The 27,063-nt window shown below is 37.8% G+C and overlaps 1 long non-coding RNA gene across 1 annotated transcript in view; it reads left to right on the forward strand.

Moving 5' to 3' along the window:
* LOC148132139 (uncharacterized) overlaps positions 1 to 27,063 on the forward strand; it is a 125,376-nt gene that overhangs the window by 26,767 nt on the left and 71,546 nt on the right. Inside the window, exon 2 of the long non-coding RNA XR_015747629.1 lies at positions 23,591 to 24,733. This is a non-coding gene — a long non-coding RNA (uncharacterized LOC148132139). The remainder of the gene's footprint in view (positions 1 to 23,590; positions 24,734 to 27,063) is intronic.

The following is a 27,063-nucleotide window of genomic DNA, read 5'->3' on the forward strand; positions in this document are numbered from 1 at the left end:
TGAGGGGTAAAGATATTGGGAAGGCATTACATTAGGACAGTTGAATTAAAGGATGCTACAAATCCCAGCAATTACATATTGTATACTGAACTTAAGAAATGATTCTCTGTTCCTGTTAGTTCATGAACTACTGTGATTATGTTTGTAACATGCTGTCTAACAGTGTTAAGCTTACTATAATATAACTTTTCCTGATACAACAAATATATAATGTCTAATTGGCAGCTTGGGTGATTAATCTATTGTTAGTGCTGTACAATCAGCAGAACCTATATCTTTTAGGTAAGCTGTTTGTGCAATTATTCTTTTCTACTGCCCTCTCTTTGGCCATATCATTTGATTGGCACCTATCACAATAAAATTGATTGCCCTTTTCTCTCACTTTATCCTTTTGTTTGCTCTGCTCACTTTCACTGTATTCTGATCAGAATGTCCTGCTGCTTAATTTTCAGAGCTAAAAAACCTGTTTGCTTCTTGCATTTATATATAAAGGACTAGTTAATTGCAAACTGGAGACAGAAAATATAATAGTTAAAATGTGTTTCCATGCAAATTCTTCTCTGAACACAAAGACCTTCAAATACATAAGATGAAAATTCCATATCATACATTCTGGAAAACCTGTGAGATCAGGGCTGTGACATCAGAAAGAGGCATCTTTAAGTTGCTCGTGATTTTCTTTAAAACAACAATGAATGATTATTTTTTTCTTCAGATGATCTATACAGCTGTCTATTGACGCACTGATTCTGGACAGCAAAACTATATACTACTTAAACTCTCAAGTCTACTGATTGTTTGTTACTTTCAATTCTGTGAAATTGGAAGATATAGGGCAATACTTATTGAACCAAGGTAACACTAATGGACTAATTTACAGAATGCCAGGACCTATGACTCCTGTAGGAATGAAATATGGGAAAGTTGTTGCTACTTCATTGCCACTGCAGTGCTGCTGTTTGGTGTTGCCATATGCTGCAGGTAGGCAGGCAGGCAAGTTTTTGATGACAGCTTCTACAAGCAAACTCAGTGAGAAAGCTGGCAGGAAGTCAAAAGTTGTTCCCACTCCCACTGCTTTTTTGCCCACCCACAAACATTCTGTTTCTCTGATTAAGTAAGGAAATATCTCTGAAATGACACAATAGATCACAAGTTGTCTAGTTATATATACAAACATGTCAACAATATAACACAACATACATGAACCATACAATAGAATCTATACTCCTAATAAACCATCTCAAACTCCCCCTCCCCCCCCCCAAAAAAGACCCAACCCAACTTTATACACTGAGCTTAGTTGACATCACTGATCAAGATCTGAGGGGGAAAATTAACAGAGTTTAGCTGAAACTTACAGGGATGCTGTTCCATATGGCCTACACTGCATTGTGATAGGGACAGCATTGTGATAGATCCAAAGTAGCTCTTCCCTGCTGATTTTGTGGGATAGACAGAAACCATTGAAGTCAGGCAGTCCAACAAATAACTTGCCCCTACACAATGTTGAGTTTATAGATATTAACCAGCACCTTAAATTGTGCTAGAAGTTCATTGCAAGCCAGTACATATTACAAAACAATGGTATTATGTTGCCAGATTCCGGGAAGCCAAAACTGCATGTTGCTGCATTCTGGATAGTTGCAGTTTTTCAATGTACTTGTTCCTCCTGTCCTTGAAGAAAGCATTGGATGGATTATTTGGACTGTATTGGGAAGACCATTTTAATTTTATGACTGATCAAAGCAGAACTTGGGGCATGTCCTCAATTCTCTTTCTAGGTAGCTTGGTGGAAAAGGAGAGTTTAGATTGTAAAATATCTAATAGGTGGTTAGATCTGAATTTTATTGATCTAAGAATAAAAAAAAGAATGTATCTAAGACTCTTATCATCATCATCATCATCATCATCATCATCATCATCATCATCATCATCATCATATTTAGAGTCTATCTGGGAACAGAGCTTCTTCCTTTTCTAGAACTCAAATTTAAATGTTTCTTTATGGTTAGCTTATAGACTACTGATTTCCCGAGTTCCACCTTACAGAGACTATTGAAGAATATTCTTTATTTTTCTCAGAAGGTCTTATAAGATGCCAGATTTTGGCACTCATCAGGCCTTCTCATCTATCAGATTAATTTGGTTCAAATAATAAAAAAATCTGACATTTAATGTATGTGTAAGTATTACTTCTGAATACACACACTTACTTCTCAAATGTAGCAATGGAATTAGTTAGAATTACTATTTAATAATACCCATCAGTTAATAAACTATGTCTTTCTTAATGTACTAATAAAATCATTTTTAATCAACCCTTTGACTAACAGGTCCTATTCAAAAATCCTGCTTTGGATAAATTGAATTTTTTGCTGCTGATGTTATGCTCATAATTACTTAACCCAGTCATTTTAATACTGTTGCTAGAATATATTTAGCAATATATCTTTATTCATATTAACAGTTTAAAAGGAAAGATGCTTTTTTTGGGGAGGATGTCCTTATCATTGATCATAGAATATGTTGTGAACTAAAGAAATGTAATTAATAAAGATTCATTTGCCTAGCAGGATCGTAATCCTGCACGTCCTATTGGCCCATATAATGGCAAGTTATGATTGGTTCATTCTGAGCAATCTGACTGGCTGTTGGCGGGCCGTGCCAAGATTCAAACGCTATAACACTATCCATTGGTTATCCGGATAGCAGCTTACGCTATAAAAGAGTGACTGCTAGCCGGGTTTTTTTTGTCTCTGTTAACATGCTGTAAATAAAGAGCTGAAGTTCAAGGTTGACAGTCTGGTCTCCGTTCATTAAGCCCATGCCTCAAACTTAACACTGGCGACGAGGATGGGATACGGAGACAAAAGAGCTGACTAAACCCTACAGAGCACCAACCGAAGCACGTGGCTGAGAGCGCATCTACATCGGCAGGATGTCAGGTGGTGCTATACCACCCGCTCCTTTTGACCCGGAAAAGGAAGACTGGGAGTCGTATATGGATCGGTTTCAAATGTTTCTAGAAACCAACAATTTGAAAGACGCAACACCCGGAAAGAAGCCGGCGGTGTTCTTGACCCATTGTGGACCAGCCATTTTTAGGATGGCGAAGGCGCTCGCGAAACCGGCTGAGGTGAAATCAATGGATTGGGACAACCTCGAACCTATCCTACGGGCTCACTATGCCCCCGCCGTACCAACGTTGGTCCGGAGACACGAATTTTATCAACGGGATCAGCAGAAGGGTGAAAGTATTGCAGACTTCATCGCTGACCTTAGAAACCTGGGAGGCCTCTGTGGTTTTTCAGACCTAGAAGAAGCTATGCGAGATCGCATAGTTCTGGGATAGATGACCACACAGTACAGAGCAAGATCATGGCAAAAGGGGACATCGATCTTGCAGATGCCATTGCTGACGCTACTGCAGCAGAGGCAACCAAAAAGTCGGCCGCTCGAATGCGCCGCACCAACTCACCGCTCCGTCAATTCGCCCGTGAAGCCTCGCCTCAACTAGAAAGACACTCAGCAACAGCGCACCATGAGGACCTCGAGTCCCAATCCGAGAGTGATGAAGAAGAGGTTAACAGACTTCGGGCCGAACGAGATCAACAAACTCTAAAACTTCAATGCCCATGTGCGGGTTGTGGGGGAAACCACCCGCGATCCGGTTGCAAATTCCTCGACGCAATCTGCCGTTCCTGTGGGAAGAGAGGCCACATCGCACGGGTCTGCAGAAGTAAGAGGGAATTCAACACAAACAGAAAGGAGAACAACCTCCGCCAAACCACAGGGAACCTCCCTGCAAATCGGGATCGTTTGAATAACCAATGGAACAACCATGCCTACAGCAGCAAAACATCTGCTCTTCCAGCACGACGAGAAGAGACACACCAGACTATTATTATTGGCCACGCTTCGTCATTAGACAAACAAAAGATCCGAGTGGAAGTGGCCATCGAGAACAAACCTTGCCTGATGGAAGTCGACTCCGGATCGTCCCTCTCGATGGTTTCCTGGAAGACCCTTAAACAGCTGATCCCTGCCATCCGTCGGCAAGACCTCAGGACACAGAAAATCATCCTCAGAGATTACCAGGAGAACACGATCCCAGTCGTCGGAGTAAGTCAAGTCCAAGTATCTTTTAAAGATCGTGCCGTGTCACTCCCATTAACTGTCATCGATGGTGACCGGCCCAGCTTACTAGGCCTACAATGGTTCGCCCCACTCGGGATCGAGGTGGCCGGCATTCACCAGGCCGGCAGGCGATTGGGAAGAGAGCATCGTCCAGGAATTCCACGACGTGTTTTCGGACAACTTAGGCAAGTACAAGGGGACCCCTATATCATTTAGTCTCAATCCAGAAGTAGCCCCTATCCGCCTTAAGCCTCGTCGGGTGCCGTTCGCCCTTAAACCCAAGATTGACGAGCAACTTGATAAGTTAATAGCCCAAGGGGTGTTGGAGCCTATTGACCACGCCCGTTGGGAAACCCCAATCGTAACCCCCATCAAACCGGATGGGTCGATCAGAATTTGTGGAGACTACTGCGCCACTCTGAACCACGCACTCCAACAGAGCGCTTATCCGGTGCCGGTGGTTCAACATCTTCTCCACTCCCTGGGCGGCAGGAAGATCTTCGCAAAGTTAGACTTAGCGCAAGCGTATCAACAACTACCCGTTGATGCGGAAACCGCAGAGGCACAGACTATCGTTACACACCGAGGTGCCTTCAAATGCAACAGACTCCAGTTCGGAGTGAGTGTAGCCCCCGGGATATTTCAGAGTCTAATAGAGAGACTTTTACAGGGAATAAAAGGGGTTGTACCATACTTCGATGACGTGTTAATTGCTGCCCCAAATAGAGAAGAGCTTGAAAGGCGTCTCAGATTGGTTTTACATAGATTTAAGGACGCCGGTCTCAAGGTTAAAAGAAATAAATGTCAACTATGCACTGAAAGGGTAGAGTTTCTCGGATACCTCCTCGATAAACACGGTATTCACCCTACCGAAAACAAACTCAGGGCAATCAAGAACGCCCCAAGACCTAAAAATAAGACTGATCTCCAGGCTTTCCTGGGACTTACTAACTTTTACAACATCTTCTTGTCCCAGAAGGCGACCGTAGCTGAGCCCCTACATAGACTTCTCGACAAGAAAGCCACCTGGGTCTGGGGACATCGAGAAGAACACTCTTTTCAAAAAGTGAAAGACTTATTAACATCCGATGCTGTTCTAATGCAGTACAACGAGACTTTGCCGTTAAATATTACGTGCGACGCATCACCATTTGGGGTTGGAGCCATTTTGAGTCACGTGTTACCAAACGGGCATGAAGCCCCCATTGCGTACTTTTCGCGGACATTATCGAAGGCTGAACGGAACTATAGCCAACTTGACAAAGAGGCTCTTGCTATTGTATCGGCCATGAAGCGATTCCACGAATATGTGTACGGGCGGCCCTTTACTCTAATTACAGACCACAAGCCTTTACTTGGCATTTTAGCAGGTGATAAACCAACCCCGTATATATTATCACCTAGAATGACTCGTTGGTCAGAATTCCTAGCAGCCTACAGCTATGTACTGCAGCATCGCCCGGGGAAAGCCGTTCCCCACTTCCGGAAACCGTCAGCGACCCAGCTCCAACCCTCACCACGCTGCAAATTGAAACCCTCAACTCGCCGCCACTAACGGCAAGAGATATCACTGCCGGCACAAAACGAGACTCTATCCTCGCAAAAGTTCTCAGTTGGGTCGAACGCGGGTGGCCAGTCGAAGAAACCCCCGCCATTTTCGCGCCGTTCAAGCACCAGCAAACGGAACTCCCAGAAGGGCTGCATCCTATGGGGAGATAGAGTCGTCGTGCCAGAGAGACTACAGCGACTCGTGTTGCAAACCCTGCACGAAGGACATCCGGGCATCGTCCGCATGAAGGCTCTTGCTCGAAGCTACGCGTGGTGGCCAGGTATCGATAAACAAATTGAAGCCTGGGTTACCACATGTAGAAACTGCCAAGAAGTCAGCAACGCCCCACCGAGAGCAATTCCCACCGAATGGGAAACTCCTCGAGGCCCGTGGTCCCGCATCCACATTGATTTCGCGGGACCCACGAAAGGACACACTTTTCTCCTAACCGTGGATGCTTACTCCAACTGGCTCGAAATCCACAAGATGAAAAGCACAACTACTGACTCTGTTATTAAAAAACTAGATAGATTATTTGCAACACACGGTTTCCCGGACGTTCTAGTTTCCGACAACGGACCCCAGTTTACTGCCCTCACCTTCGAACAATATTTGGCGGACCGGGGCATCCGCCATGCCTTAACTTCGCCGGCTCACCCTGCGGCAAACGGTAGGGCGGAACGGATGGTCCAATTCCTTAAAAAGACACTCCAAAAAATGGATCCGGGGGACATCGACGCTAGATTGAACAAAATACTCTTACTACAACACATTACCCCCCACAGTGTCACCAACAAGACCCCAGCCGAACTTTTAATGGGGCGGAAGCTTCGCTCCCACCTCGACCGACTACACCCGTCTTACTTGCCAGAGAAACCTTGTGGATCCAGCGGAACGTATCACCAATTCAAGGTAGGCGACTTGGTATATGCAAAAAACCTTTCCGGCGAACCGTTGTGGGTCCCAGCCACCGTAGTCTACCTCACTGGCCCTAGATCTTACCGCCTTAAGACGACAGACGGCAAGATGTGGAAACGCCACATAGATCAACTTCGATCTCGCTTACAACCAAATAACCGCGACCCCTCCGACTTCCAAACTCAAGGGGGAGGGAATACCAAGGGGGACGAAGGCCGTATAGACAACGACGTAATCGAGGACAGACGGCCGCTAAACCGAGTACTCGCGCCACCCGAAGAAGGTCCGGGATCGGGGGCATCCTCCCCACAGAGGAACACCGTAGTGGAAACATGCCCGCCCGATCCAGGAATGGACTTAAGGGACCCTGATAGTGCCAAAAACAGCACCGCGGAATCAACCCCGGGCGAAGACGAGCCTTGCGTTCCACCGGAACCGAACTTTAAACAAAAACCGGTGGAACAGCGAAAATCAAATAGGCAGGTAAAACGACCTGCATACCTGTGTGATTACATCACCACGGCCGTCAAACGAAACCCAGGGGGGAGGGGTGTTGTGAACTAAAGAAATGTAATTAATAAAGATTCATTTGCCTAGCAGGATCATAATCCTGCACGTCCTATTGGCCCATATAATGGCAAGTTATGATTGGTTCATTCCGAGCAATCTGACTGGCTGTTGGCGGGCCGTGCCAAGATTCAAACACTATAACACTATCCATTGGTTATCCGGATAGCAGCTTACGCTATAAAAGAGTGACTGCTAGCCGGGGGTTTTTTGTCTCTGTTAACATGCTCTAAATAAAGAGCTGAAGTTCAAGGTTGACAGTCTGGTCTCCGTTCATTAAGCCCATGCCTCAAACTTAACAGAATAGATTGTGTTACATTTGTGGATTCTGGAAATGGTCAATGTTAATTGTCATTTAGGTAGCAGAACCTGTACAACAAGTTAGACACAATGTTATAGAAATAATAACACAAACATAAATTCCAGGCCTTACCTTCTGCTCTTCTTAAAAAAGTAAGAAAATGCCTGGTCCACACCTATAAGAGTTAGACTACTAACAATTCACTCATTGTCAGGAAATTTAAACCCACTTGCATCATGCAAAATCAATTCTTACCTATGAATAGTTCCTGAATTTTCTGGTTGTGAGTATATACAGGTGAAACTCTAAAAATTAGAATATCGTGCAAAAGTTCATTTATTTCAGTAATGCAACTTAAAAGGTGAATCTAATATTTGAGATAGACTCATTACACGCATAGCAAGATAGTTCAAGCCGTGATTTGTCACAATTGAGATGATTATGGTTTAAAGCTCATGAAAACTCCAAATCCACAATCTCAGAAAATTAGAATATTGTGAAAAGGTTCAATATTCTAGGCTCAAAGTGTCCCACTCTAATCAGCTAATTAAGCCATAACACCTGCAAAGGGTTCCTGAGCCTTTGAATGGTCTCTCAGTCTGGTTCAGTAGGAATCACAATCATGGGAAAAACTGCTGACCTGACAGTTGTGCAGAAAACCCTCATTGACACCCTCCATAAGGAGGGAAAGCCTCAAAAGGTAATTGTAAAAGAAGTTGGATGTTCCCAAAGTGCTGTATCAAAGCACATTAATAGAAAGTTATGTGGAAGGGAAAAATGTGGAAGAAAAAGGTGCACAAGCAGCAGGGATGACCGCAGCCTAGAAAGGTTTATCAGGAAAAGGCTATTCAAAAGTGTTGGGGCTTTCACAAGGAGTGGACTGAGGCTGGGATCAGTGCATCAAGGACCATCACACACAGACAGATCCTGGACATGAGCTTCAAATGTCATATTCCTCTTGCCAAGCTGCTCCTGAACAACAAACAACGTCAGAAGTGTCTTACCTGGACTAAAGAAAAGCAGAACTGGTCTGTTGCTCAGTGGTCCAAAGTCTTATTTTCTGATGAGAGCAACTTTTGTACCTCATTTGGAAACCAAGGACCCAGAGTCTGGAGGAAGAATGGAGAGGCACACACTGCAAGGTGCTTGAAGTCCAGTGTGAAGTTTCCAGTCTGTGTTGATTTGGGGAGCCATGTCATCTGCTGATGTTGGTCCACTGTGCTCCATTAAGTCCAGGGTCAATGCAGCCATCTACCAGGAGATTTTGGAGCACTTCATGCTTCCTTCCACAAACGAGCTTTATGGGGATGCTGACTTCATTTTCCAGCAAGACTTGGCACCTGCCCACACTGCCAAAAGCACCAAAAACTGGTTCAGTGACTGTGGGATTACTGTGCTTGATTGGCCAGCAAACTCACTTGACCTGAACCCCATAGAGAATCTATGGGGCATTGGCAAAAGTTGAGAGACATGGGACTGAACAATGCAGAAGAGCTGAAGGCCACTATTGAAGTATCCTGGTCTTCCATAGCACCTCAGAAGTGCCACAGGCTGATAGCTTCCACGCCATGCCACACTGAGGGAGTAATCGCTGCAAAAGGGGCCCAAACCAAGTACTGAGTACATACGCATGCTTATACTTTTCAGAGGTCCAATATTGTTCTATGTACAATCCTTGTTTTATTGATTGCATGTAATATTCTAATTTTCTGAGATTGTGGATTTGGGGTTTTCATGAGCTGTAAGCCATAATCATCACAATTATGACAAATCACAGCTTGAACTATCTTGCTTTGCATGTAATGAGTCTATCCCATATATTAGTTTCACCTTTTAAATTGCATTACTGAAATAAATGAACTTTTGCACAATATTCTAATTTTTTGAGTTTCACCTGTATTAAAGTGTTGAGAGCTGAGCTGAACTGCCAGTTGTGTTGACAAGATCAATGCTTAAAGCGTAAAATATCATTAACACAAGAGACAGCAAAGTTAAGGATGTTGGCTGGCCAAATTAAGGAAGCTGAGGAAGTGAATGAGGCCCCAGGCAATTATAGTTTTGCCATCTCCAAAGTGCTCTTATAGACAGGCTTAAGGAGGTGATAAAATTCATTGGCTATTTATTTATTTCAATGCCGTCACGTCACCCTGTTCACATTAAAAAATTCTATATTATCCATAATAAGAACCTACTTTCAAAATTCATTTTGGAGACACTTGATTTGCTGAATTGAATCAGTCTGTGTTCTGATTCACGAATTAGCTTCCATGAGATGATTTGATCAAATCTTCATCAAACTTAATCATCCTGTCAAAAATCTGCACTGTCTTAGTACAAGAACTGCTTCTCCATTTAACACAGAGTTATACTTATGTTATTCACATAGATTTTTCAAATTATCATCCATTATCATCCTCTTTACTAATTTTCAAAACAAATACAAAGTTACTGTATAAACAAACAAAATTGAAAAGGAAAAGTTCAAGAAAGAAAAAAAGGTGAAAGTGCAAGAAAGAAGACAATGGAAAAAGAATGCCTTCCAATTGCTTTAATACAGATCCAAGCGAGAAAAGTAGATCAATATCTCTTTATTTATGCATAAAGAAGGAGAGGCATCTCATGGAAAAAGGGAGAGTTGCTCCTTAAAAGTGTAAAGAATAACTTTAGATACAGTTTAAACATATCGGGCTTGAAATGAATTCTTTCATTGGTTTGCATCATTTGACACATCCATGATAAAGCACACATGTTCACCATGTTACCATGTAACATTTCAAAGTATCTGTATTAATAGTATGATTTTGTTAATGCTCATTGTCATTTTCACTAGGTGTGGTTTTTATATTATATCAAGACATTTGCAAGTGACTAGAGAAGCGGTCGCCAACTGGTGGTCCATGAGAAAATTTTGGTGGGCCGCAGAGAAATCTCACCCCCAGAGCACCCTCCCAAAGCAATTAATCCAAGCTGCACAGAAACACAAGGCCATGCAGCCCACATGGCCCACGGGAACCCTCCCTGTCCATTCACTCTTTACCCGGAAAACTTGCCTGCTAAATTGCTATTTTTCCTTTTTCCGACCATCAGCTGTTCTGCTGTGCTGGGAGATTTAGATTAGCTAGAAAGCAGGAAATCATTGGATTTCTTGCTTTCTAGCTAGTCTTTAGATCTTCGGCTGTGTTTTTAAGCATAGCCAAACCTCCCTTAGGACCGAAGGTTCTGTTATTCAGTGCAGATTCACGGCAAGCAAATTTGAGAGACTGAGCTAGCCAATGGCAGATAGATAGATCACTGAATGATTCTGTGAGCAACTCAATCTGCCTGCCTGCTTTGCCTAATTTTGGGTAAAAGTTGCTCTTTTTTAAAAAAATAAAAATCAATATTTACATACATGCTGTGTTGTGAGTTAATTTTGTGAGTTTACTTGCTAGCAAATTTTATAAGTTTGCTTGCAAGCAAATTTTATAAGTTTGCTTGCAAGCAAATTTTATGTGACAGACTGAGCTAGCCAATGGCAGATAGATAGATTTCTGAATGAATCTGTGATTCTGTGAGCAGCTCAATCTGCCTGTCTGCTTTGCCTGATTTTGGGTAAAAGTTATTCTTTTTTATAAAAAATTCAATATTTATATAAATATTTATAATATTTACATACAAGCCATGCCCAGCCAGTCACATGACCACCAAGCCACATCCACAAATTAGGCCACACCCACAGAACCAGTTAGTGGTCTCTGGGATTTAAAATTATGATTTTGGTGGTTCCTGAGGTCCAAAAGGTTGGCGATCCCTGGGCTGGAGTTCAATTCTGTGTACAATCCTTGTATTTATCAGTTTTGAACCAGTTTTATCAGACCCCCACATTCCTCATGGAGAACTTTGTTATTTTAGAAAACCAGAAACATTAATCAAAGTTACTGAAAACATTACTCAAAGAGCTCCCATGCTACTATCAATATAAGTAAAAAAAATACATCAGATTCTTATTCTAAAATTAATATTTATCAACATGTTTTCCATAATTGCCTATAATTCTAATAATCCAACCCCAAAATCAAGTTTTCATTTCTTTCAGTTTCTTGCAAAATGTCCAAAAATAGTTTTCCAGTAGAAGTAACATTTGTACCTATTTGTTTGTCCATTAATCTCAAAATAAAGGCCTCTGGTTTAAATTTCACATTTACTTTAAAATCTTCTGAATACCTAATCCTTAATCCCATCTATTTCCTTAATCCCAATATTTCCCAATATTTTCTTTAGTTAGATGTCCAACAAAAATTTAAAAAATGTTCTTTCAGTTTGTTTGCATTTCCAACAAATTACATGTTTTTGGCAATTTATCCGGTGTCATGTACCAACTTTTTTGTTGTTATTATTGAGCTGAATTGCTTATCACAGTTGTAATGATCTTTATATCAGAGAGCGCACTGCATCTGAAACAGGTTCACATCAGATTACCTTAAATAGATACTTTTCTTTCCTAATGAAACTTGCTATTTCAGACTGCCAGTGACTAAGACTGACATTTTTTATAGAATAAGCTTCTTGTGACAGGAAGTGAGCTATTTATTTATTTATTTTTCCACCCACCTGCTTTTCTCCTTTCTTTTTCCAACTACATATAAGAAGAACTATTCAATTATAGCAATTAAACTGAAATGTACTCAGGAAGCCAAAGACTATTTTCAGGCATTTCATAGGAATAAATGAAAATACACACATGGGCAGAAGTTGAGATATATATCTGTCCTCATGGTGGCAGGACACCATTAGCTTCCAGTGAAATCAGAGGACCAAAGTTCTTGACTCTTTCAAAGTTCTTACAAATATAACATGTTGGTGATCTGGGCGGTGCGTGTGAAAAAGAGAAGAGAAATAGTTGTCGTAGCTACTGCATCTAACACCTCAAACACAACGAAGCACTCCTCTTTTGTGATAATTTACCACTTCATCAAGAATCAAAATATGTTCCAATATTTTTGGCAACATCACTACCCATGTGAGGATTCAGCTGAATTTCTCGGGTAAGTGGACCATGAGCCTAATACCCCACAGAAACATTCAGTGCATTACTTTCGATCTTTAGTCACTGTGAGATGACCTTATGTACAGAGATTTAGGTAAAATTATTGTTGCTTTTAAGTTAATAAGCAATTGTAGTTAATAAATATTGGCTGTGATTCCCCTTCAGGTGGAGATTCCCCATATCCTACCCTAAATATGCAAAATAACAGAATAGCAGAGTTGGAAGAAACCTTAGCAGTCTTCTAGTCCAATCCCCTATTCAGGCAGGAAGCTATTTCAGACAAATGGTTGTCCAATGTCTTCTTAAAAACTTCCAGTGCCTATTAAATTAATAGGCAAACTGCCTATTAAATTAAGATTTTCCCCCAATTCAGAAAAGAAAATTTTTTCAGAGGCAATGAGTTTTACAGTTCTGATTCAATCTGAATATTTGATTTGAATCATAGACCTCAATGGTTAATCACTTCCTATTCACTAGCTCTAACATTGTGATCATTATCCCTTATATTTTCAAATGACTGATTCCAACAACTATTGAATGTTACTTTTCATATGCTGCTATAAATTAAACAATTCATGATCATTACTATTAAGAGTAATTGAAAAAATGTTATTTATGTGATTCCATTCAATACATCTTGTATATATCCTGAATTCTGACTGCCTACTTTTTTTGGAAGGTACAAGGGCAAAAGTTCAATAGCCAAAGCAAAGAATTTAGCAATGAGATCAACATTACAGTGTTTTTATTAAATTACTGAAACAGTCAATTATCTACCATGAAAAGGATGCTAATTAGTGAACATGATTTACATTATTACATTTCAGATAGATAGTAGATGATAGACACCATTATTCTTCCACAAAATAAATTATTCTTCCACAAAATAAATTAGGAAGTTGCTTCATTTTGTATTGATTTATATACTTCTGCATTAGGAAAGATGGGCTATAAACCACCTCTTCTTCCTCCTCCTCCTCCATCCATTCATGTTATCATTGTTGTTATTATTATTTCTATTATCAAATTTATTCACATTCCTGATTGAAAAACCTTCAAGATGGTTATTTAGTTCTGAGGTGTGATTGTCTAATGTCAATTTGTATTACTGGCACAAAGAAGTAATTAGTTGTTAGAAAAGAGTAAATCATATCTTGGAAGATTTGGTTTATTCCAATCTCATTTTTCACGTACCAGTTGAGGCTTATTAGTAAGTCCTAGTCTTTCTGACTTGGTTTTAAATGAAGTAAAATTGAACAAACTATTTCATATTTCTTTACATTTTATTTTTATTTTTTAAAAAAACTCAAGTTCTTTTTAACTTTTGAAACTTTGATAGGTTAAAAATAAACTGAATAGAATGTTCATGTATCTTTACTGGTTAATTTCAGTAGTAATACTGACAGGTAGGCCCCAAATAGAATGGTTTTGCCAGCCTGCAAGGAAGATAGTGCTGAAATCTGGCTGAAATCTGGCTGAATATATAGGAATACAACCCAAGTTTTAAGAGCTAAGTGATCTAAGTGATGGCATGCCTGAATGGGCAAATCTGTCACTTTCATTTTTTTCTCCACATAAATCTCTATTCATGTAGTAGCTCAAGTCTTTTTATAAAAACTGTAGGTTCTAATCCAAAACCTGATTGAACCAGATGTCTGCCTCTTTCAGATCATAATAACATCACCTTACAGTAGAAAGAAAATAATAATAATAATAATGGCAGGCTATTTAACTTTTAAATATCTAGCAGGCTGTAAATTAGTACAAACTGCTGCTTGTAATATACAATAGTTCATTTTAGTTTTATTCCACAAAACATTGATCTCTGTTCTTGAGGCAAGTATTTCAACAACAATAACACAAACAAAAACCTGCATGTGGTCCTTTCACTTTTTCTCTGTCCTTGAGAAAAATACTTCAATAGAAACAACTTCATGTGGTCCCCTTACTTTTAAGAATAAAGCAGACAGATTGATCTATGTTGCTTGCTCCCACTATCTTGACTGGCAAGAGCAAGAAGATGCCCTGAATATGCACAAAATCTTTGGTACTTGTTGCAAGTGCCAGGTAAAACAGGTAAAGTGGAAGAGTGTTTCGTTGAGTAAAATCACATCATTTCTTCCCACTGTCGCTTTTATTCATTTGTCCATGCTTCTTTTTCCATGACCTCCTGGTCTTGCCTTTTTCTCATCTACATCCTGTACCAAAAGAAACTTAAAGTTTTTTTTTAGTCATTTAGTCTATTCTTTCAGCATATGGATACAATCTGCCAGGTCATACCCAGATCCTACCAGATCCTCTAAGCTACTTTGACTGCTAGGAGATGTGATTTCTTAGTGGTCTCCAGTTCAGGTTAGTTCATAGTCTCCAGTTCATATAGTATAGTATTCAGAGGAACCTCAAGAAGACACAGACTGATAAACATTCCCACAAGGTTGTTGTGAGAAAAAAAATGGAAGACAAGACAAATAGGGAGAAGTATTTATAGCCTGCCACAGGAGCTCTTAAATTTAAGGTGGGATATAGATCTAATAAATAAATATAATGTTAAATACAGTGGTAAAGCAGAATTGTCATTGTGGGAGGACTTAGTTTGCACTGAGTTGAAATAACAATAGGTTACAAGGCTGGTATATCCAGTACTTCTGAGTTGGGGAAGCTTATTGATAAGCAATACTAGAGCTGTTAGCTAAAGACCTGGAATTTGGAAATGGTTGCATTATACATGAAAGATTAGTTTTAAAAAGAAAAGTGAAAGAGAATCCATTGCTTTTCCTGGGAAATTGTTAATGTGACTCAGTATTAAAAAATGAAAAAGTTAATACAGTTTTGGAACCTAGGTTTCTCTTTGAGAAAACTCATTTATTCAAAGCTAAGCTTTTAATTAGTGCTCCAGATACAATTCTTAGTTGTTAGATTAATTGCAGAAAGCCTGCTCATTGTTTTAAATCCCCAGAGATATTTTTAAATCTAGTGGGCAGTGAGATTGCCATCTGTTTTGTTGGCTGGTAGTTGTTTCTTAGTGTGATAATTACAATCCGAATATCCCATTTATAAACATGGTGGTTTGTTGTAATTTTTTTTTAAATACTTCTGATAATCCATTGATGCCTTTCCCAATTTTTCTTGCTACCACACCTGCGGCAGCTGGCAAAGGAGTCCAAGCAAACTGTCTGCTTTTCGGTTTCAATAGCATTTGCAATGAGTGGCATGGAAATTACAGCTGCAGGGTTTTCAAGTTAGAGAATCTTTTTAGAAACTTTGCACTTTTCAAATGGGAGCCTTTAAATAACACCAAAGTAGTTTTCTCTCTTATGTTGCTTTAAATATAGGCCAGTCGAAATGTACTGGCCTAGTTTGTAGGTTTTCACAAAATAAAAAATATACTGCATCCACATTGTGTTGAATACATTCTTAATGAACAAGAAAAGGGTAACTTCACTTTATGATAGCCAGTGATCCTTTTTTGTTTGGCTTTTAAATTATTTGCCTAAAAGTCTCTACAGCAGGGCTGTTAAACTGACATCATCATGGCATCATCATGTGACATATCGGGACTTTTTTCTCCTTTGCTAAACCAGATGTGGGCTTGATCAGCGTGTGACGCATCTGGCCCATGAGCCTGGAGTTTAACAGCCCTGCTCTATAGGGTTTTTTTTTTTCTTAGTGGAGAGGGATCTCAATTTTCTAACTTTGTTAGTTAGATAAATATTTAAGTTGTGCATAAAGGTTTCATAAATGGGATGTGTGCATTTGAAATAGTCTCAACATTTTTTGCCTTTGCTTTCTTTAGCAGTTTATACCTCCCTTTGCATTCAACTGTATACACATCTTCTTCGTTTTACATTATTATATAATTCTGTGAAAGTGTCTTTGATCTACTCAACCACACATGAATATTTTAAAATGTTATTCTGTTAACTGACCTGAAAGCTTCAGAAAATTGTATCTGATTCATTATCACACAGAAATTGCATCCCCATCCTTTCGAACTTTGCAATTATTTCCCAAACCATAATTTGGAAAATAAACTTTAACCCAACACGTTTTTGAACTACCTATTTTTTGAAGTTCTGCCAATTAAATTTAATTGGTAATAAATTTTACTTAATTAGGAACTCCTTTAAGGCATTTTCATTAAGATTTTCCACAGAAAATGTAGAGGGATAAGTGAATCATTTAAAAATAATAATACAAAGACTTTCAGGATTCCTTCTGCTACCCATCTGCAGGAAAATAAGAGGAGACAGAATGATGAAAGCCATCTTATGGCTTTACAACACAACCCCTGCCCCTTTTATACATGTATCATAATGAAAGCAGCATATTCCTGAGGTTGCCCATATGGATTTATCTGAATTCTGATAGATTTCATCCTCAGTAGAAGGAACAAATGTAAAGGAAATGTAATCAGACAAGAAATGAAAAAGTTCTAAGTTGTTTTCTTTTTCAAATAAATAAATATATACAAATGCAGTCTTGCTTCAAACCTTGGACATTTGATAATCTTCAGCCATATGACAGGTCTATTATTCTTTCACATTTATTCCTCATAAGTGCATCATATTATGCATAGTTATTCTAAGCGTACACTGCAATCGGATGGTTATAGTGTAGTTGTTTGTTTTTTCTTTTGAAGACATTTCGCTTTTCATCCAAGAAGCTTCTTCAACTCTGACTGGATAGTGGGGAATGGAAGGATTTATATTCCTTGCAGACAGCTGGTAATCTGCATTCTTTCAGAGGGTGGTTGAGGCACTTGGAGGTTTATCTGTGTCTTCAGGATCACCTGAGTAGTGCTCTGTGTTCCTAAAATCCATTCCTACTCCCACACCATTCAAAGGATGTTCATCTCATTATTTAATCATAAATAGAGTTGTTGAGTGCAAGAGTGCTTTTATTTATTTTATTTATTAAATTTATATGTGACAGTGTATATAGTTCATGAACTGGAATAGACATAGCAACAGGTCAGCCATTGAGGACTGGCTGAAATAGACATGGTAACAGGTCAGCCAATGGGGGCTGCTTGGAAACTGAAACATAGCATTTATTTTTATGGGGCCATAAGAGACAGTTTGGAGTCTGGGCGTAGCTTTGACTTGCTGAATTGTATATAAGAGTTGGTTTCTCCTCTGTAACCTAGGCCTCTGTAAATCTAGGTCTCTGGGCTTCTGTATCTCTCTACTCTGTAATGACTTGATTCTGTGAATATTGCTTCTGTGTTGCTGAATTTGTATGCTGACTTCTGCTGTATGGTATTGTATATAAAGAAGTTTTTCTAATGTGGATGAATCCTACAGAATTATTTGCTTGTGTGCTGGTCAGATGTGCTAAAGAAAAGAAGAAAATCTAGAAAAAATATATGCAAGAGAAATAAATTTAATAATCATTAATTATTTATTTCATATATTTATTTGATTAGTTATATGTCATTCATAAAAATTATAAAACAGTGTTGTGGTTTGCTGGCAGCAGGTGTGGACGGCAGAGGTCTCGGAGAGCAAGGACTCAGATGAGGGGCCTGTGTGTGATGCAGGGATGGGGCCAGGACCATCAGGGTGTAGAATGCTGCCTTTGGAGATTGTGGAGGCTGGTAGTAGTGATGAAGAGGTCTCCGAGGAACCTTTGCCCAGTGCGCGTGCATGCAGGGCTGTTCGTAGGAAAGAGCAACTGCAGCAGCATGGGCAACTCGGGAGTAAGGCTGCAAGGTAATAGCCCCTCCCTTAAGAGATAAAAGCCAGCTGAGAAGCCAGAATTCTTTGCAGGAAGCAAAGAAGTTTTTGCACTCAAGCCTTGTGGACGTTCGGAGTATCTTGGTTGATGTTTGGAGACTGTGTTTGTAATATTTCTTAGTAACCCTATCTACTGTTCTTGGCAGCCTTGCACAACCTTGGCAAGGCTCTTGCTTATCAGAGACAATTAGTTTGAAACAGTCTTTTAACCAGTTTAGAAACAGTTTTTTTTTTTTTTTTTATTAAAAAGTTGTTTAGAAAAAAATAAATAAAAATTTTTTTTTTTTTTTTTAATAATATTTTTTTTGGTTATTTTTTTTTTTTTTTTAGTTACTCTAGAAGATATTTAGATTTAAAAAATTTATAACTTTTATCTTAGTGGTTTCTGAATTCATACCACTTGAAAAAAGGACATGGATGGATATAGAAGTAGGAAATTTATTTTATTTCCCTTTTTTAGGTAATGCAGATGAATGAAAGTTCTTTCCAAAAATATGACACAAGTAAGTGAAAATCTGTGGTTCTTGTTCTCAGTAGGTTTGATGTTGAAAATATGATTGCAGATTAATATTGAATTTCCTTTCAGGGATTTGGGATTAAAAATAAAGACAGGGCATAAAGTGAGTTGCTATTTTTTTTCAAAGTGATATCACTTGAAATATCCAAGTCCTCCACTTACAACAATTTGTTTAGTGACCGCTTGAAGCTACAAGGGCCTTAAAAAAGTGATTTAAGACTATTTTTCACATTTATGACTGTTGCAGCAACCCCCTGCTTAAGTGATCAAAATTCAAATGCTTGGCAACTAATTCATATTTATGATGTTTGCAGTATCCCAGGGTCATCTGATCACCTTTTGTTCTCTTCTAACAAGCAAAGTTAATGGTGAAGCCAGATTTACTTAACAATTGTGTTACTAACTTAACAACTGCAGTGATTCACTTAACAACTGTGGCCACAAAGGTTGTAAACTGGGGGCAAAACTCACTTAACAAATGTCTCACTTAGCAACAGAAATTTTAGGCTTACTTGTGGTCATAAATTAAGGACTACCTTTACTTATCATTTAATTCCCTGTTAATTTTAATTATTCAAATTGTAATAGAGAAAACAAAACATTTGACATAGTGGTAGTGGGTATAAGTATTTGAAATCAATATATCCATTGGTTAATTAAAAGGAACTGTAAAAGTTTGAGCAATATTATGATTTACTGTCATTGGGCAGCTCTGCTGAGTCCTTAGGCATTTTACTTTAATTGACAACATTGGTTAACACATTATTAAATTGACTTGAAAATTGTTAAGAGCTGGAAAGTAATTTTCCAAGTAGGAGGGAGGTTAACCTGTAAGCAGCATGTTTGTTTTTTAAAACCTACCTGTGTTCATCAAACAATTTGATATTCATGAGCATGATAGCTGATCTTTGATATATATTTTTTTATCCTGAGCTAATGGTGGATAAATTAATTTCTACATAAATTATCTAGCACATGCTATGTATTGCTTTAAATTGTCAATTTAGAAAGTAAATTTTACTTAAGCAATAAACTGTTTAAAAAAATATTGACCAGCTCAATTGAATCAGAAAAAAAAAATAGTGAACTAAAAAATATCTCATGAGGTTTCAAATTTCAGCTCTGGAAAGTAGTAGATTTCTATTTTCTATGTTCCATGTTTCTACAAAACAATCTATTTCTTAGGAACATATAAATACCGGAGAATCAATCTGAAAATGAAATCTGATTTTGTACAGCCAATTACCTGATCACTTGGCTACTACATAGCCCTATTTTCCCCCCAAAGTGACAGTCTCATCCCAGTATAATATGAAAATCTTTCATTTCTTTTTTTTAAATAACGTTCTTTTGGGAAATATTGATATTAAGTCTTCATTTAAAATTTGAGTTAGCCACATATTTAGCACCGCAGAAAAAAAGGTTAAGAAAGTTATCTAAAGTAGAATTGATGTGAAATTAGTAAATTTCATGTGAAATCTGTTGGCTGTTTTACACAAGGGGAAGTGGTTGTAAATTACTTGAAAACAACCTACCATGCAAAAAGTAACAATTTTCATGAGGAAAAAAAAAAAAGAAATGTCAGCTTTCCATAAAGCTAATAAAGGTCAAGTATTATTTTATTGAGTTTACCACTAAAACCATAGCATGCATTCTGAAATAAATGAGACTGTGTTTGAATATTAAGATAATTGAAGTATGTGAACTTTTAGGACTTTTTGGGAAATGATTTACAGGTCTGAACAATAAAAGACCAAATTTCCTTTCATATGCTACCATTTTTAAACCACAGCAAATGTGCAAGAACATAAGCCACATGGTTTTCAAAAATAAAAGCAGTATCATTTTATCTACTGCACTGTATGATTTAAGGTATGGCCTTTTGATCCATCCACCACATTGTCAATTTCTGGTGGAATCTTACCCCTTTAGTCACTATCTCCTCTTAATTTTTTTACTGGCATACCTTTGAAGCTTATTTAAGCTAAGATGGGATGGGATGGGATGGGATGGGAAGAGATGAGATGAAATGAGACGAGATGAGGTGATATGTAATGAGATGACTTTACTATCTTTTTTGTTTTTACTGAGAGCATACAGGCCCACATTAAAAATGAAATTCTGTTGCCAGCTCTCAAGAGAAAGTGTATACCTACCCAACCACATACATATTACACATATACTACATGCATACTATGTATACATATGCTATACCATATATATATATGCATATAATTACACTGTCCATTTTGAATACGTAGTGGAAAGAGAAAACTTGAGAGTTCACAAGGTTGATGCTTTATGGAACAAAACTGTGGTTGAATCTAGTTGTTCTGCTTTGGATAGCACAAAGCCTATTTATTCACTAGCTCTGTCAACAGTTCTCTGCGTACAATACTACTCTAATCATATGAAAAGGAAGGATAAGCCATGGTGGCACAGTTGTTAAAGAGCAGTACTGCAGGCTATGCTATTATGGCCTGACAGCAGCCAGTGGAGCTGGCGGCAGATTCGGACAGTAAGGAGGTTGGGGAGGAACATAGACCAGTCCTGGAATCTGGGGAAGGCTCTGACGAGTGCTCTGTGTTGGAGACAGAGATGGGGCCAAGGCCATCTGACAGTTATCAGCTGCCTTTGGAATCATACATCAGTGAGGCTAGAGCCTATTCCCAGGGTGCGCATGTGCAGAGTTGCCAGACAAAGCGAACAGCTGAGGAACAAGGGCCGACTTGGGAGTAAAGCCACAGTGGACAGTGAATGGCCTCTCCCCTAGAGTATAAAAGAGGAGCAAAAGGGGAGTGGGGCTTTGCAGGAAACAATTAGTTCACTCTGGCATGCTTGCCAAGTATTGCAGTGTCTGAAAGATATAGGCCTGGCTCCTCTCCAAGCCTAATAAAAGTTTGTAATTGGGAACTATTGTGAAAGGCTGTTGGCCAGGACTTTGTTGGAGAGGAAATTCATTGTAAATCAAATAAAAGGGGTTTATCAGGATGAGGACTCAGCTTCATGCTGTTGGGGGAAGCCTAGGTCAGAACATATGTCTGCTGACTGCCGACTGACTGCAATTTGGCAGTTCAAATCTCACCAGGCTCAAGGTTGGCTTAGCCTTCCATCCTTCTGAGGTAGGTAAAATGAGGACCCAGATTACTGGGGGCAAGAGGCTGACTCTGTAAACCACTTAGAGAGGGCTGTAAAGCACTGTAAAGTGTTATATAAGTGCTAGTGCTAAGGATGAGATGAAAATTATAAAATAATCTCAAATATTTTTCTACCATACCTAGAAATAATTTAATGGGAATATTATATAATGTACTATTCCAAAATAAAAAAAAATCAGTAAATCGTCTGGTACAAGGCACATAATTTCTTTGTTTAGCTTTCATTCTCATTTTCTATTTCAGATTGTTGGAGAAAAGTTCCAGTTAATCATAAACACATTTCTAATTGCTTTTCCTTCATAAAATGACTCACCTTTTTTGTCATCACTTGGATGATATATTGAATATATTAACTGTGTGATAGGCCCACTAATCTGAGGAATGAATAATTTGACAATATCAGAATTTATACACTGCTACACCCCCAAATTATAGTTTTCAGTAGTACTGGACAGAATCCCCAATATAATCCTGGATTCTAACAAGGAGCAAGAAAATTAACAGCTTGCTGAACATTTAGCAGATACAAGTGTCCAGTCACTTGGAAAGTAGCCATGGAACTACCTGAATATAATGCCCCTAATATTGACTTGCTAAACATCTGAAGTTTTCCTTTTATATGGACAAAAGCCATTTATGCAAAATCAATTTATCACTATGTTCAAAGAAAAAAAATATTAATATGATAATCATTCGCTCATTAAAAAAAAACAGACTGAAAATGGTTGGGACTTCCGGTTTGCCAGGCTTCAGCGGTGGCAGGGATTTGCGATCCTGCGCGATCCCTGTTGCGCTAGCCGTCTTGGTGCTTCCGATCCCGACGGGTCTGGAGGATAAGGCTGCCCCGTAGAGGCAGCCGAAGATAGGGGGGATCCGGATAGGGATTTGGGGGTATCGCAGACCCCCTCCCCAGCCGGCAAAACCCCCTTTTCTCAAGGCGGTGGAGCAGCGGTCAGTAATGGCCACCACAAAGAAGCTGGCAGCTGGACAAGATAGTGCTGGAGGAAGAAGGAGAAAGTTTTGAAGTGAAAATTCTTTGGCTGAACCGGGATCTTAAGATACATCTAATATCCTGAAAACTTTGACTTTTTGAAATATACTTTGTTTCCAGAGGAGATTTTTAAAACGGCGAATGGAAGTGCTGAAAGAGAAAGTTTACTCTCCTTCCCTACGGAGTTAACAAATGGACATTGAAAAACCTGCTTTTTTATAGAAGGTAAAAATTTAAAGCTTTTTGTTACAAGTGGGAAGGGAGAGGACAAAAAAAAATTATATTAAGATCTTGTTGGAGGAGATGCCTGGAAGATTTTGAGACTAGAAGTTAATTGCAATAAGGCTTTAAAATACAGACTGGTTTGTTTTTTTCCAATTGATATTACCCCAGGAAGAGAAAGTGTAAAGGGAAGAACTTTGTGCTCTGTTTGGACTGCTTGATGACTCTGGGACTTTGGGGAACTGTTTTAAGCTTTGAAATATCTTGGTTGTTTTAAGAAGAAGAAGAGGGAAAAAGAAAAAAGAAGAAAATGTTTATAATGGCTTTATCTGTTGATGAATTAAGAAAGGAATATGGAAAAACAAAGAAAGAAGGCAAGGACGCTTTGGAAGAAGCCTTTCACTTTTTAGAAATGGCGCTTGCTATTTATCAGCAAACACAACAACTGATGGAGGAGGAGGAGGAGGAGGAGGAAGAAGAAGAAGAAGAAGAAGAAGAAGAAGAAGAAGAAGAAGAAGAAGAAGAAGAAGAAGAAGAAGAAGAAGAAGAAGAAGAAGCCATCTTTAATGAATCCAAAATTTTGATTAAGAAAGAAAGGAGAAAGAGAGGAAGGAAAATGAAGGACTTGAGACCTAAAAAAACACCCAAGAAAGAGAAAAATAAGATGCAAAATCAATACAATGTTAGAAAGCAAAAGAAAAGAGGAATACAACAGAGAGGTGAACCTAAAAAGGTGGAGGTTAGGAGAGGAGGGGGGGGGGTAAAAAGGCTAGGTGGGATAAGAAAGGAAGGGAAAAGGGGGAAAAAGCCACAAAGGTATGAAACAAGATGAGAAAAAGCAAAATTTTTTTAGGGATAAAGGGTAATGTATAATTTAAAAAAAAAAAAGATTCTGCAAGGTACATAAGATAGTATTGTAGTATTTGTATTAGAAATAGAAAATTAGAATTCTATAAGATCTAAAAAAAGATTAAAATATTAAAATGCTTAATAATGATAGATTTTAAGATTTAATAAAATATTAAAGAGAATGTTTAAAATACTTAGTTTAACTATAGAGTTTAATTGACTATTGTATTGATGTTATTATAAACTTATTATTGCAGCATTTGTCTTTGAAATAGATAATTGGAATGTTATAAGATTTAATATTTAATTATGTACTTAATTATTTTATAGATTTACTATTTTCTATTTTTATTAAAATTTAGTAGGTAGAATGTACTAAGCAGAATCAGATTGGGAACTAGGTGTTATTTTAAATGTCAACTTAAGGGAACGATAGAAAGGCATCATACTTTGATTAGTGATTTCAGGAGAAATCTTTTTTTTTTTTTTATTATAGGGAATGAGATAAATAGATAATTGGAAAAGAATGGACAAAAGATACAAGTATAATGATTTAAACTAAGATGAAATAAATAAAATAGAATTAAGAAGAGTGAAAAGCGGGGAGAAGCTATATAGAAGATATAGAATGGTAAACAAGATAGGTAATGGTATATAAGATGAGCATGAATTTAATTGAAGTCCGTATAAAGAGAGGTAATCCGGGGTCAAGCCACTTTCTAAAAAGAAGTTTTATGTTTTTGTGTTTTGTGTGTTTATGTTTGTTTGAGAATTAATAAAACCTTGGGGGAATGTTAGATGAGAATAATTGTAAACAAGTCAGAAGGAAATATGAATATGATGACTATAAAATGAATAAATATAGAAAAGAAATGTAATTGAATAAGAATAAGGAGAAATAATGAGAAATTTGCTAAAAGATATTTATGTGTCTATATGGAAATGGGATAGATTAGAATTATGTTGTATAAAATAATGTCTTATCTGCCTTGTAAAAATTTATAATGGAAAGAGGTTTTATGTGTTTAATGTTTAATGATGTTTTGTTTGTCTTTAAAATTAATAAAATTTGTCTCAAAAAAAAAAAAACAGACTGAAAATCAATTTGTACAGATGTCAAAGAACTCAAGTTACAGAACATAAAGTAGTACCATTTGTACGGTTTATACATTGTATATTTATACTTTATATCTGCTAAACTGAATTTGAGCTGAACACATTCATTTCTGTACCCAAAATATGTTTCAAAATAGATGCATTTTAACTTAGTATTTTTAGTAAATGACTCTAATTTAACTATTTCCTCAAATTTGCTATCTAGCTATGTATTATTTGTCCTTGTTGTTCAGTCATCCTCAATTTCTTATTATTAGTTAGTACTTACAATCTAGTGAACATCATACAAATACAGAATAAAAAAAAATAGGACAGACCCTACAGGAGTAAAGTGCAAAACTCAACAATAATGTGAGTTTTGTGAGTACAAAACTTCAGAGGCTGGTGTTAACAATGAAATATAATACATCATATATAGAGTTTTCTACTTGAGCAGGGAATTGGACTAGAGGACTCCAAGTCCCTTCCAACTGTTATTGTTATTGTTGTTTAAGACTATATATTATTTGATTTCCCATAGACAATCAATGGGATTCATATAAGGTTACAACATCTGGAATCGAGATGTCAGGAGAATCATTAGAATAGTATCTATTTGCTAGCATCTAACCTTTCAGGAACTATATTGAGTCCAAACAAAGTTTAGGATTTATAGGTGATCTGGAGTAGAGAAACCAAAGATGAAAATAACTTGAAGAGAGTACTTCAATGCCATGGACCATACAGAGGTAAAAAGGTAATTTATATATACATAATGTACTAAGATGAAAGTCAGTTGGTTGTTGCTTCTACTAAAATATCCAGAAGGACTTCATTACATATATATGTCAAGTATAATCTAGAACCTAATTTACTGACTTGTGCTTAAAAAAACATAGCAATTGTTGTGTCTTCAATTTATTAACTAGAAGAATATTTAATATTTAGAGATGTTAATCTCTATTCCTTTATTTAACATTAAGCATTGTGGGTTTTTTCCCTGCAGCATTTTTCATAAAATATATTTTTAAAGTATCCTATTGCAGTCAACCTTCCCACACTGATGTTATAAGAATAGACTAAAATGGTACTAAATCCTTTTAATCTCAGATGCTCCCACTGAGGGAATCCTGGCTGTAGTTTATCCATAAAATGCTAAATTCTTGAGAGCTTTTGAATAATGTAGAAGAACTGAATGGACATCTTGTTATTTTCCTTGCAGCATCATTGCCTTTGCAGTGAAAAAGAGCTAGCCACATGGTGAGATTAGGATGGTAATGGGTAACATCAGATTTCAATTATTGAGATGAAAATAATGTTGGGAAGGCAAGTGAAATATCTCTGCAGAGGCCTAATTGTGAGTTTCTTTAAGTTCCTTTCTTCCATTTCTTTTCACTGATACTGTATTCTCTATATGCTACCACTTCAATTAGGAGAAAGACATGGGTGGATAAACTAAATTTGATTTAAATTCACTGAAAATTAATTAAATTAATTAAATAGGGTTTCTTCTCAGGTCATCAGCAATTTGCTCCACATTAGAAAGGAAAGTCATTTTCACAAGCTTAATTCCTTTCATAGATATGTCCAGTATGCAAGAGGTTTACAATTATATCCTTCAATATAATAGAGATAGCCTTCTTTTTCTTGTCATTTTTTAATTTCCCCAGGCTTTCCAATAGTTCTGGTATTCCCTGGGAATTTCTCACTCCAAAGGGAAAACAACTCAAGAAGCTTGGGAAATTTTGAAAAGTGAGATTATAAAAGCCCAGTCTAGCACAATAACAATGAAGAAGAAAAATAACAGCTCTCAAAAGAAACCAACATGGCTGCATAAAGAATTCTCTGACAAACTGAAAGACAAAAGGGACAAGTATAAAAAGTGGAAAGAAGGGCAAATAACTAAGACAGAATATCAGCAAATAGTCCGAGCCAATAAAGATGAAGTGAGGAAAGCTAAGGCTCACAATGAACAAAGGCTTGCGACAAAAGTAAAAA

This window comes from Notechis scutatus, chromosome 2 (genome assembly GCF_049901735.1).
Source record: "Notechis scutatus isolate UNSWTSFEM ecotype Mainland chromosome 2, rNotScu1.2, whole genome shotgun sequence".
NCBI classification, from domain to species: Eukaryota; Metazoa; Chordata; class Lepidosauria; order Squamata; family Elapidae; genus Notechis; species Notechis scutatus.